Source organism: Mastomys coucha, unplaced genomic scaffold (genome assembly GCF_008632895.1).
Source record: "Mastomys coucha isolate ucsf_1 unplaced genomic scaffold, UCSF_Mcou_1 pScaffold16, whole genome shotgun sequence".
Lineage (NCBI taxonomy): Eukaryota > Metazoa > Chordata > Mammalia > Rodentia > Muridae > Mastomys > Mastomys coucha.
Window position 1 is genome coordinate 84,780,691 of NW_022196898.1, and position 13,479 is coordinate 84,794,169.

General features: G+C 39.0%; 1 long non-coding RNA gene across 1 annotated transcript in view; it reads left to right on the top strand.

Moving 5' to 3' along the window:
- Positions 1 to 1,314, top strand: part of LOC116093833 — a 28,973-nt gene extending 27,659 nt beyond the window's left edge. Inside the window, exon 2 of the long non-coding RNA XR_004119850.1 lies at positions 937 to 1,314. This is a non-coding gene — a long non-coding RNA (uncharacterized LOC116093833). The remainder of the gene's footprint in view (positions 1 to 936) is intronic.
- Positions 1,315 to 13,479: the final 12,165 nt, after the last annotated feature.

Below are 13,479 nucleotides of genomic sequence, written 5' to 3' on the forward strand. Positions count from 1 at the left end.
GGTCTCAGAAACTCACCCGAGAGAAAATGGCGAATCCCGCCCGGATCTCTGGCCTAAGGCGCCTCCTCTTTTCTGAATCTGGCTATAATGTTCTCAGTTCTGTTGCTTGGCACATCGACTTTTAATACGAAGGGATATATCTTCTACCAGGGAGATAGAGTCCCTTTATTATTTTTGCCAGAGGAGGATTTAAACTGGTGGTTTTAATAGCTGCAAAGATATCTGTGGTTAGGCTTCCCAGCCACAGATGGATGAAGCAGAGTCACCATGGAAATACACCCATTTTAATCAGATTTGCTCTTTCCTGAAAGCTAAAACGCTAAAGCCCCAAAAGTCAGACATTTGAGCCAATCTTTTTAATGTACTGAGTTAGTGAACCATCACAAGCCCTTTTGCATAATCAACAACTTGTTTGCTTAGAGACTAGGATTCTGTAAAATGAAAAAGATAACAATTTTAGAAGTGGAAGGGGACTTAAAAGCATTCACTTTTATCCCACTCATTTTAGAAATGAGAAAAACAAGGGCCAGAAGATTAGCTATCCCTTTCTCGGACATACACAGACAGACAACAAAGGATAGTATTAGGCTGGAACTCTCTTCCTTCCTGCTTGGTTTATGCATAACAAGAATTGAGAAGTAGTCCCACAGATGTCTTGGAAGACCGATATCAGGGAACGATATGAAACTTTATCTGTTGAAATCTAGCCAATCTTGTATCAAAAACATATACTATTAACACAGAACTTGTTCGTCATCATGTGGCCAAGATCATGTGACCAGTTTGTAAATTGATTTCATAGTCCTTATGATAGACACCACCCACAGTGTACAATTGTTGATAATTGGGGCTTTCTTAAATACATAAGAAACCATTTTAAAGAATAATTTGGTCCCAGACTAGTTTTTTATTACTCAACTTTTATTCTGTTCTCAGAGATGGATACATATCTCATTTGTGAAATAAAGCTGCTGAGTACAGCATGGACCAGTAATACCACCTTCACCTGGGAGCTTGTTAAAATAAAACCGTGATGCAACAGTAAGAAGTCCCCAAGAATCCCTACTTTAACAAGTTCTCCAGGTAACCCTCATGCACGCCAAGGTGAAGAAATGCTCTCCTAATAGGGAGGTTTGCAACTTTTTTTTGCACATTGGGATCATATGAAGAACTTAAAATCTTGAACCCCAACTAAAGTATTCGTATTTGATTGATATGTGGACAGCCATCACCATGGTTGTGAATTAATACACCAAAATCCATTTGGAGTATTTGATTTGGCTCCTTTTAAGAAATAAAATAATTAAAAGTAAACCCCGTCTTACCAACTTCCACCAAGTTTAGAACAGGGGTCTGCAAAGTATGAGGGCATAAAGACAATCTCTTGGGGTACAGGTATAAAATATTAGAACTTACGCTTTTGTTTTTAAGTTTCAACATTGTAAAATGTATTTTTGCAGCAAACTATAGATTGAATGTGAACGTAAAATATAAATATAAAATATATAAAGTATAAATTCTGCAACCATTTTATAAGTATAAAGAATATATGTAACATTAATTTACTAATGTCATGAGATAGGAGGATGGTTTTCAAACTTCAGTGGGTAAAACATTACTTGAGAAGGGACTCAGCAATATAGATCCCTGATGCCCATGTGCTTGAGAAAGTGATCAATTCACAGTAACCATGCCTTGGATAATAAACCGTACTGCTTATAACTCTGCCACTGCCCAAAGCCACCTTGAGTTACATATGATTTATCTGATTTAGAGCCCAGACATCTACTGCCCTGAGTCATTTTCCAGATGATTCCAGTTTTTTAATGCCAAAAGACTGCTGTTAAACTCATCGAAGGGAAGAAAGACCACATGCTTCCCATATAGAAAAAGAGACATAAAAATAAGATCAAATGTATCAAGACAATAGGCCAGCAGGAAAAGTTCTATTAACATACAACAATACACCTTTGTTATCAGTTCAGTCTGCTATAGCAGAGTACCTGAGAGTAGCTGCATAAAGAACATAAATTCAACACCAGAAAAACAAATGTCTCATTTTCTCTCTCTTAAGGCTAATTCCAAATCTTCATGTGTGAGTATGTAATGAGAGTGACTGAAGAATAAAGAAAGTAAACAGGGACCATTTGGGGAACAATAGAGAACTCTAGGGTGCAAGTGGTTTGGAGGGGTAAATGTGAAACATGGGGGCGGGGCTTTGGTCAGGGGGAAGATGGAGGCAAATACAGAAGAAGGAGGAAGGGAAGTTAAAAACCAGTAAGGATATCTGGAGAAAGTCATGGCGGATCATACTACTAGTTATCTACCTAAAAATATCTATGATGCATGTAAAACTGTGTATGCACATCCATATACAGTTTAAGTGAAATTTTCCTATATGGGTTGACAATACTTTCTCCCAGGGCCAAAGACAATTTAACAAAAACCCCAACACCAGGAAAAGCCCTCTTTTGGGTTGTTGTTCAGGGTTGTTCAAGAGAATCCCTAAACATTACGGGCCATTGTTATTACCCTGGACTTGCCCCTCCCCCTTCAGAGCTAGAAGTTAAGTTACCATGCACTTCAGAAACTAGGATAAGAGTCCCCTGAGCTGGAGCTTACTTGAATGCCACCTGTTGAGGACTAGCTCTCATGGCACCAGAAGGCATTATGCAAACGAGGGAAACATCCAACAGTCCTGCCCAGTTCTGATGCCCATGAACTGCAGCAATGGCCACGATGGCACAATAACACAGTGAGTGTCACAATGGGTAATGGAGTGGCACTCAAGTGTTGGCAATTACCAACTGTTAATTGGACTTAAAACCAACTCAACCAGATGGAAATCATGTGTGATATTGAAAACCTGGCTAACTATTTAGGACTGATGAAGTCATGAATCTCGGTGGAGAACTTTCATCCATCTCTTCAATAAGCCACAGTGATCCAACTACCTTTTAAATATTTGCTCTTATATCCACAGATAAGTGTAAATCTCACTTATCACCAAGAAAACCATCCCTTGGAACAGATGGAGACCATTATAGAAACAATCAACTGGAGAATTGTGGAACCCAATCCCAATGGATACATCTCCAAAACAACTCCCACACCTAAGGGTCAGGAAATATTGCTGAAGAGGTTTTGAAAAGATCATAAGAGCCAGAGGATCAAGAAGTTTTCTGTAAGATTGTGTAAGAAGCTACACTCACAAAGACTTACCAACATGGCTGACCACACATGACCTGAACAAAGCTGACATCTATAGACATGCTGAAATGGAGAGTCCCCACCTCTACAGGCAACTAAGGAATGCCAAGAGCAGGAGAAACAGTCTCCCTCTGTGAAGAACACACCAGTTGGTTAGCCAATGGTCAATCGTGAAAACATATACATAAGTAATATTACCCAGACTTTGTAAGTTATATTAGAAATATAAATGTATATACACATGTGCACGCAATAACAATTAATAAAAAAATGAGGTTGTGAATTCAAAAGAGGAAAGGGAAGGGTATATAAAAGGGTTTGCAGGGGCAAAAGAAAAGGAAATGGTGTCACAATTTAAAAAAAAAAGAAAAGAAAAATATAAATAAAATTAAAATTGAAGTTAAAACAAAAACATGAAAAAGAGTGAAAAGATATAAATCAGCCATGTACATGGAATAAACAGAGGAAAGCAAGAACCCAGGGCCCTATAAAAGGCCCAAGCCGGCATCCATTTAACACACTTCAAGCTTTGGGCTTCTACCAGAATGTCTAAAGCAGTTATTTCCTGTGTTGCTGTGACTTGGTCTTCATCCTCTGGGTGGTTCAACTCTTTGTTCCTCTCAGGGAATGAACTTGGTAATCCCCCACTTAACCAGTCACCCCAGTGTTAAATAACAGCAGCCAGGGCCCTTATATTATCTGTATGGGTAACTTATAAGGAAATGTAAAAGTCACACAATTTTACTCTAAAGCCATAGCGTTTATCGTACTCATTGATGTTGCTTTCTGTTCATGCTTGCATATTTACTATAGATATATTGCAAAAATGAATTATATTAGGAAGAACGCAGCTGAGAAAATTTTAAGAACAAATTCAGAACCCAGTGTCCTTTGATTTAAATGCTACCTACACATCCATGGTCATGTCAGATACCCTAAATGACTAGAGTATAAAAAATAAATAGGGATGAAGTTTGCTTACAAAGAAAAAGACCAGAGCATGTTGTTATCTGACAATGAGACACCTGACAGGGCTAGTTTGCTGTTCTATTCTAACCAGCATAATAATTTGAATGTCATTGTTATGCACAGGAAAATCTCCAAGTTGAGTTGTCCCGTGGCCATTATGTAAATATGATGTCTTGTTGCCTATCCTAGTCTGGCTTTCAAGATTGGACATGAACATGTTTTACAGCTTCACCAAATCATTCAACAACAAATACAAACTGAATATAACTGGTAAACAAAAGAAGCAAAGCAAACAAATCAACAAAAAGCCTCTACGAGCTAAGGCCAAGACAGGAAGATATTCAAAGGCAGGAACATATTTTCTTTAAATGAATGATGGAACCAAAAATATCTGGAACACAGGATAATGCTGATCTCCTGGGGGAAAAAAAACGTATGGGTTTAGATGTGGATAACTCTAACCAAAAATAAATAAATAATAATAATCTACTATATCCACACAACAAAGGGTTTTTATTATTCTACATCTGCCTAATATCTATCAAGGAGTTCTACTAGACACTATCATGTCACTGATAGTCACTGATAGGTGACCCCGAGATGGTGAGGTCATTAGGAAAGCTTCGTGCACTCATGAACTGTAGGCGGGGCTCCTGTTCCTCTAGCCATCTGAAGATGGCGAGCACTGTTGTAGGTGCTGATTGAACTCCTTTAATCCCTACTACAACCTTATGACACAAACAGTTTTCATATCTCCACTTATAAATGAAATGGCTGGAGCTCAGAAGGGTCCAAGGTCTTTCAGGAGTCACAAGGAAAGTCAGGATTTGGGGCTCAGCCACCTGGTTACAGAAAACATACCGTAACAATGTACTGTGTAAACACTATGAAAGATGTGCTAGTATATGTGTGTGTGTGTGTGTGTGTGTGTGTGTGTGTGTGTGTGTGGTGCTATAAGTTTATAAAGGTTTTACATTTAAAATAACAAATTCTTAGAATTTATCATCTGAACCACAGTTAAGTGACATTTCTTCTTGTGGCTGCCCTACTTCTCTCAGAATGACCTCAATGTTCATTTTGATTATTGTATGTGACATAATTTTGTTCTCTTTAAAAGCTGAATAATTAATATTATATTTTATTAATAAAAACAATTTTTTTCCTTCAGTGTGTATTCTGGTGTTTGAATTGTTTCCATCATTCTGACCAGTGTGAATAATTCAGCTGTAAATGTGCATGTAGACAAGACCTCCTTTTCAATGACTGGGGCTCAGGTACACCAGAAGCCTGCATCACACAGACCCACTGGTGTGTTCTTTGAGGGATCACGGCAGTGTTCTCTGCAGCAACTGCACTGCCATTCCTATCCCCACCAACAATGCAAAGGGACTATTTTCCAGCATCCATCCCAAACACTTATTTTCTATGTCTGTCTTATGGGTGAAAGACTGTGGAGTGTTGGTTTTAAGTTGTTGAGAGTTTTTGGCATCTCTATTTCAAATTACAAACTACACTTTGGAGTCTACTTCGCTCTGAGTGTTTGCGGTGATCATGCCCTGCCAAAAGAGGGCACAGTGGGAGTAAGGAGAACATACTGTTTACGTGTTTAAAATTGTCCAGAGAAAACCCAAATTTAATTCATAGAAAAAGAGAGGTAATGGTATGTGGGGAGTTGAAGAGGGTGGATACATCAGGAGGGGGTGACGTCCTTCATGAATGTGTACTTTTCATATGGTCTAATGTCACAGACACATGGTAATCGGCCAAGCCTTCTTCTGTTCCAAGTACAAGTGTTTAGAAATGATTGACCTTAACCCAAACACAGAAAGATGAGTATGGTATGTATTCATTTGTAAGTGGATATTACCTGTTAGGTAAATGATAAACAAAGTACAATCTATAACTCAGAAAGTTAGATAAAGAGTGGAGGACACCAGGAGAACAAGGTTCTCAGACTCAACTAAGCAGGTGCATATGAGCTCAGAGAGACTGAAGAAGCAAGCTCAGAGCCTACATGGGTCTGCACCAGGTCCTTTGTGTATGTATTATACACAATGCTTACTATTTTTATGGGACTCTTGACTGTAAGCACAAATAGGTATCTGGCTCTTTTTCCTGCCCTTGGGACTCTCTTCCTACTGTTCATTTGATATGTCCAATACTGATATGCCAATTAATTTTATTTTGTCGTGTTTAACTGTTGTATCTTGGAAACCTGTTCTTTTCTAATGAAAACCAGAAAGGGAGTGGTTCTTGGGTAGGGGATGGTATAGGGAAGAACTGGGAAGAGTAGAGAGATGGGAAATTACTATCAGAATATATTGTATGAGAATAGAATCTGGTTTCAATAAAATGGTGAAAAATGGTTTACTTTCATTAAAAGGAAGAAAGAAAGAAAGAAAGAAAGAAAGAAGGAAAGAAAGAAGAAAGAAAGAAAGAAGAAAGATTGACCTTGACCAGTGTGTGCAAAAACTAGCAACTGCAGCCCCTCCTGGAGGGGCTATAACTATAACCTGGAGCTGCTCCCATGTAGGGACTCCTACCCAGATCTTTAGCCACAAAATGGTTCTTAGGACACAGAAGTATAACTGAGAGTCTTTGAGGCAAAACAAATAAGCAAAAGTCCTCTTTTCACTTTCTATCCCAAGAGCTCTGTCTTGTGGACTACCTCCCTCTGAAGATTTAATTCACAAATTTGAAGCTCTTAGTTCATCTTTTTTGAGGGGAGGGATATAAACAACAGAGATAGTCATTGCATTCTGAAAATGTTTCTCAGGGACATTTTAAAATAAAGACACATGGTTACTAAAACTAAAATATTTGAGTTTTACACAGTCATTTGTGGAATTTTTTTTAAAGGTGTATTTATTTTTATATGTATGAGTATTTTTTTTACCTGGTGCCCTTAGAGGCCAGAAGTGCTTGGTCCTCTGGAATAGAAGTTATGGATGGTTTCCAAGTATAACATGGACAGTGAGAGCTAAACCCAAGTCCTCTGCAAGAGTTGCCACAGCTTTTCACCGCTGAGCCATCTCTCTAGCCCCATCCTTGACTTTTTAAAAAGATAACTTTGTCAAGATTCTTCTACTTCACACAGACAAGTGCCCATTTTTTTTAACTTTTATTGCATTATGATGAAAAAAGTTGCATGATTTCAATTTATCTGAATTTAACATTTAAAAACATATTTTAAGTAAATAGAATTAAACTACATTCTTGCTTCCCTTTTATACCCCAATTCCTCCCAGAGAACCCCCTTCTATACCTACAATATCTTGTTTGTCATATTCCTTAAAATTTATAAAATATTACAACAATAAAAGTATTATAAAAGTTGTTTGATATAAAACAACAATCAATTTAACAGTCCTATGTAGATGTTCGTCTACAGCAATAGTGAAAATGCATTTTTCTCAATATAAATTTTAAATAACTCCAAACATATTAACTGTATATGTCAAAATAATGCATCACTACTAGTATTTCCTTAAATGAACATAAATATATAAAGTCTTTTTGTTTGTTTGTTTGTTTATTTTTTTGTATTTAGTAGAGTTTAAAATCTTGGCTCTTACTGTGGTACAAGCCCAAAATAAGAACAATTTTTAGACATTGGATTTCATTGTAATAGGCTGTACTTCAGTGACCCTTACATCACTAAAGGATTTTACCTCCATCGTAGCTAAGCTGAGAGTTGACAATTCTGCTGCACCAAGAAGTGAACTGTAGGCACGAGTTTTGGACACAGACTTCCTGCTATGGTCAAAGCTATTTGAGGCAAGTGCCCATTTTGATACCTATATGATAATTTTTCTTTTATTACCAGGAAACTAAGAAAGAATGCATCAGTACAGTCTGGTTGAAGAACCAAACTACAGGATAGCAGGCTCCACATTAGAATCAGTAGAAAGCGAATATATTATTTTAAATGAACACATCCACGCATAACCACTTTGTAGTTTCCCTCAGTAAAATCAATGAGAAAAGCATCTCTTCCTATTCAGTCCTCCCCACTGATATCTACGGTCCTCCCCACTGATATCTACTCTTCCACCAGCTACATCTCTAATGAGCAAGAACATCCACAAAGCTCGTGAGAGCAAGGCAGGTACATCATTCTTTAATCATCTTCAGCTAATGTGCAAAACACTCAGAACATTGTTCCTTAATTTGCACACTGTACCTGGTTGGTGAGCTACAGTCTTCATGGTTTACTATGCCCCCCTTATCCGATAATATAGAAACCATGAGTATTTAAAAAGAAGATATTTCAGCTGGTGAGGAGAGGCTCAATAGTGTAGCCTCTCTCTATACCAGCATCAAAATCACAAAGAAAGTGTTGAGCCCATGACACAGCGCAGAAATGTTAAAGTCCAGCTAGATTCCCACATTTCAGCAAAGCCAACCCATGATCCTGTGATCCAGGATGAGAGTCAGGCTAGGAGAGTAAATGGCTATAAGCTTTTTGACCTCTGCTCTCAGGAACAAAGCCAAACCACAGGAGAGTCACACGTTTCCCCCCAACAGAAGCAAAATGTAAAGAAGTGTTGAAGACTAGTATGGTCTGCTGATTCTGCTAGCTAAAGTGAGGTGAAAAAGAGGAAGTAAGTGTTAATATTATCAATTTCCCATGAGAAAATCATTTCTGGAAAATCCATTCTGGCTAAGGAGTTGTCAATAGTACCTGCTATCATTCACCCCGTGATTACTGTGACAGTCACTTAGGGTACATCACCTACGTTATTATCTACAACAATTCCCTGATGCAGAGATTGTGTTCAACTTTTATAAATAAAGTCCAGTCATTTGACCCCAAGATATTTAGGTACTAAATGGCAGAGTGGACATTCAAAAGTGATCTTGCCTGACACTGAAACCTATGCTCCTCACCCCATTTATGACACTACCCTTCATGATAAGTTCTAAACACAAAGAAATAAACAATTTAATGACAATCTGTTGAGAAAAACATGTGAAAAGTTTACCAGAGCCAGGCAGTGGTGGCACATGCCTTTAATCCCAGCACTTGGGAGGCAGAGGCAGGCGAATTTCTGAGTTCGAGGCCAGCCTGGTCTACAGAGTGAGTTCCAGGACAGCCAGAGCTACACAGAGAAACCCTGTCTGGAAAATACAAAACAAAACAAAACAAAACAAAAAGCTTATCATAAAAAAAAGCTATACCTTCTTGAAAGGTGCTACATAGACTCCTATATACTTTGAGTTCCAATTTGATGAATATGGCCAAGATTTTGTAGGCAAATGATTTCCATGTACCATTTCTTAACATGTATTTTTCTCAGCCTGAAGAATTCCCTTACTTCTTGTCTTGCTTTCCCATAGTAAGCTGTTAATTCCCTTGTCTAGACCCCAGGCTCTCCTTTCTTGAACAGCTATAATTTCCTTCCTGCCAGTCTCCTAATACCATTGGCAAGCTATTTTCCATGTCTGCCACTTTCATAGTATACCTTGACGTGAGTTCCCTGTGCTTTCCCATGGATCTACTAATTGCCTACCTGTGGCTACTTCCCTTGAGGAGCCCAGCTTGCTCTACCTGTCTGTTCCCTCTCCTACTATAACCATCTGTTTTACTTATTACATATTACAGAGGCTATTCTACACCCTCCATCCTAGACAATCTGGCTCCTCAATGTTCCTCCTGATCTCAAAGCTTCATACAGTCTCTTCCAAGTCATATTTGCAGAACTGGCTGCCAAGGAAGAAATACGAGGTTGGCAGAGTCTTTTGGACAAAGCTACCTGTCCGTTCACCCTAGGAAACCCCCTTCCACCAAATTATGGCATCCACCAATTAGAACGAAGCTGGGAGACAATGCCTGATGGATTTGCTACACTTGCTTTTATCTGGGGAGACATGTGAGCCTGTATTCTAGGAAGAAGAGCAGCCCATGTACAATAGAAGCTGGTGTTCAATTCATTCAACAGTTTTCTACCCTGTTTTCAAGTCTGTACTTCAAAATGAAAGAACTCTGAGGACTAGAAGATGGTGTGTTCTCACTGAGCAACATTCTTTTCTATTTTTAGCCATTCCTTAACCAGGCTGCAGGGGATTTGTTAACTTGGGATACATATCTGTACATCTAGGGAAGCAACCTTAATGGCACTCTACAGTTCACAAAGGATAATGTCACAATGTGTGTTAAGACACACCATCTCTCAGGCTCTTTTTTTCTGGGCTGTAATTTGTGTCTCAGCTATAAGGCAAGAACTGCCAGTCTCCTTTATTTGTCGCTCAGTAGAAATGACTTGCCTGCAAAGGAAGGCAACACACATGAGAGCCAAGAGGAGGATGGAGCCCTGCCAGCGTCACATGAGCTGTTGGATTCAGCCGTGCCTGTGGACAAAATCATTGCTTAGACTTTCTAGTGATGCAGCCCAATAAATCCATATGCTTTTGTAGCTTAAGCGAGGGTGGTTGGAATATTTATATCACTTGCAGTTCCCTGAACTCTAAATAATAAACAATGTGTAGTCCAGAGTCAAGATGGCTGTGTGAGGCATTTTTCAGAATAGGAAACAGATGGTTCTCTCAAATTGGATAATTTGGGAGCATAGTTTAAATTAGGTTCTGTTTATGAAGGTGTGGGCAGAACAAACTGGAACCACAGAGTTGGTTGGAGAAGGGCTATAACCACCAATAACACTCAAGGACAGGGGACAGTTACCTGAACACAGAATGAGGGATTCATGAAGAAAAAGTAACCTTAGAGGAACAAAAAAGAAAAACAAAAACAAAAACAAAAAATGTTTGATCTAGCCAAGGTGATAGCTTGTTTAAAGTGAACACATAGGAGAAGTGGAGAACTGCCTTTCCTGCCTCAATGTAGTAATCCCCTGCTTAAATGCTCACTGGCCATTCAACTGAAGCTCAAACATCCCTCCTACGTGACTCACACGAGTCTGTTTCCTGGGGCAGAGATCCAGAGTGATAGGGTGAAAGTTGGCCTACAGTTCAAGAAAAGGATACTCAATGTGGTCTTTCCCTTCACCCTTGTCCCTCATCCCTCCTCCAGGTAAAGGGTGCATGTTCTCATCCCAACAGACATATAAAGTCCTTGGCTTTTGCTTTATCATGGAGTGGCATAAAGTTCCCTCGTACCATCTTCCAAGGTCACAACTGGTTATAACTGTTATAACCTATGCTTTTGTTTCCGCAGCAGTAATCAGTGTGAACTCCCCATGAAATCATGGTTAAGTATAAGAGAAAGACTGCAGTACAATAGAAGGAGTCAACAGTGTCCATGAGCCATCCGCTCCTGTAGGCCACATGCTCTGGGCTGGAGTTATGTACGGTACTTCAATATCCTAGTAAAACGTTATTGCTTGTATCCCCCTTTCAACTCTGTGGATCGGGTAATAGTTCAAAATAATGTAAAGTTCAAGTCACATAATTGTTCTATAACTTGCGATGGAGTGCTTAGTATCTGCCAGAGCTTAGTGCAGACCAGAGTCTGCTTTGTAAATAGAAAGTAGGTTGTCAGTAAAGAAGGGTGTGGAGTTACTCCAGCTCTCTGAACTGTTGATTTTCCAATCCAGCTTGCCAGGGACTCGCAGAACATCTATGTCTGCCACATATACTTATTTTATTAATAGGTGTGCTATGTTATGAAAGCAGATCTACCTGCATTGCAAGCCAAGACCAGCTATGCAGCTCATTATCCCCATAGATATGGAATAAAATATGTAACCTTATGAATTATCAATAAATAAGTAAGAAGACATAGAGAAATATGCTCATGATCTTCAAAATGCTAATGTTAGGTATGTCCTTTTTCTGAGGCATGAGTATTACGTAAGTTGTAGCAACTCAGACAGCATATCAGTTTATACTCTCTGGCTCACTCATATTTCAAGATGTTTTTATCCAGCCCTCTAGAGTATGTGTATCTTATTAATCATCTGGAGTCCTTGCTACCTCTTCCATGGCAGTCCCAGATAGCACATTATCATCATGTAGCAGAAAATTGGGTCATTAACAAAGAAACAAAACAATCAAGGCCCATCAGGATCATACTGCAAGGTTCCGCCTGTCTTTGTACTCCACAAATTTGGTAAAGATTATTCCAGAATCTCATTTGGTTGTCCTGCCCTCCACAGCCTCTTCTGGTACCAATAAGTCCTTTAGTACAATCCTAATGATAGCATTATTCATGGTTACTGCAGAAAAGAAATGATACTAGGATACATTCAAATTACAATACTTCAGAGGACGCTAAACAAAAGGATAAGGTGGCGTCTAGAGGAAATCCAAACTGACAGCACATTATTCCAGGTTGCTATCACCCATATTTCAAAAGATGGCAATGAGACAAAGCAATTTTCATAATCTAGAAGTTGAGAGACAAGTACAGACAGTGATTTTCATGGGGTCTAATATGAGTGTTCCAGGAGAAGGGAACACTAAGTGCAGACTCTTAGGCAACAAAGAAAAGCAAGCCAGTACCTAGAACTGGGAAATAAAAACTAAAGAGTGTTGGGAGGCAGTGTGAGAAAAGGGTAGTTAAAGATATCACAGGATTTATAGATATGTGTTCTTATGGGGAATGTGGTTGGAAGATCCTAGAAAATAGATTTTATTTTTCACTCTTAAAGAGTCACTAAAAATTCTCTTTAAACTAGTTGGCAATCACTTCAAGGAAAAGATAATGGTGCCTTGAATGTACATGGTCGTGGTGCAGGGTTACAGAGTGGTCAGGTTCTGGACATATTTTGAAAAACCAAATCCTTTAGGGATTGATAAGGAACTGAATATGGTTTATGAGATAGGAAGCAAGAAAGAGTAATGCTTGGAGACTGAGTGCCTTAAGCATTTTGGGGCTTGGAACAATGGCTCAGAATTTAAAAATACCGGCTGCTCTTCCAGAAAACCAGGCGATTCTTAACTACCCACTTGATGACACATACCATCTGTCCTGGGGGACATGGTATTCTCTTCTGGCCTCCACGGCACTACCTGGTGCAGAGACATACATTGAGACAGTACACGCATACACACAAAATTTTTTTAAAGTTAAAAAATATAGTACTTTTGCCCTTGACAGAGTTGGAGAAGAAACAGTTGGTAGGAACCAACAGTACTTGTTCTGAGTCTGTTAGATTTAAAGCTAGAAAGCCAACTGAGCTGTCAAGATGGTGAGTGGTACATAGTCTGGGGTCCAGAAGAATGAGTTGTCCAGGTCAGATCCAGCATGCACTTGGTATTAAAAGTCGGGTCTAATTTCATTCCTTCTTAAAAGGGGGAATCAAATACCCACGGGAGGAGTTGCGGAGATTAACTATGGAG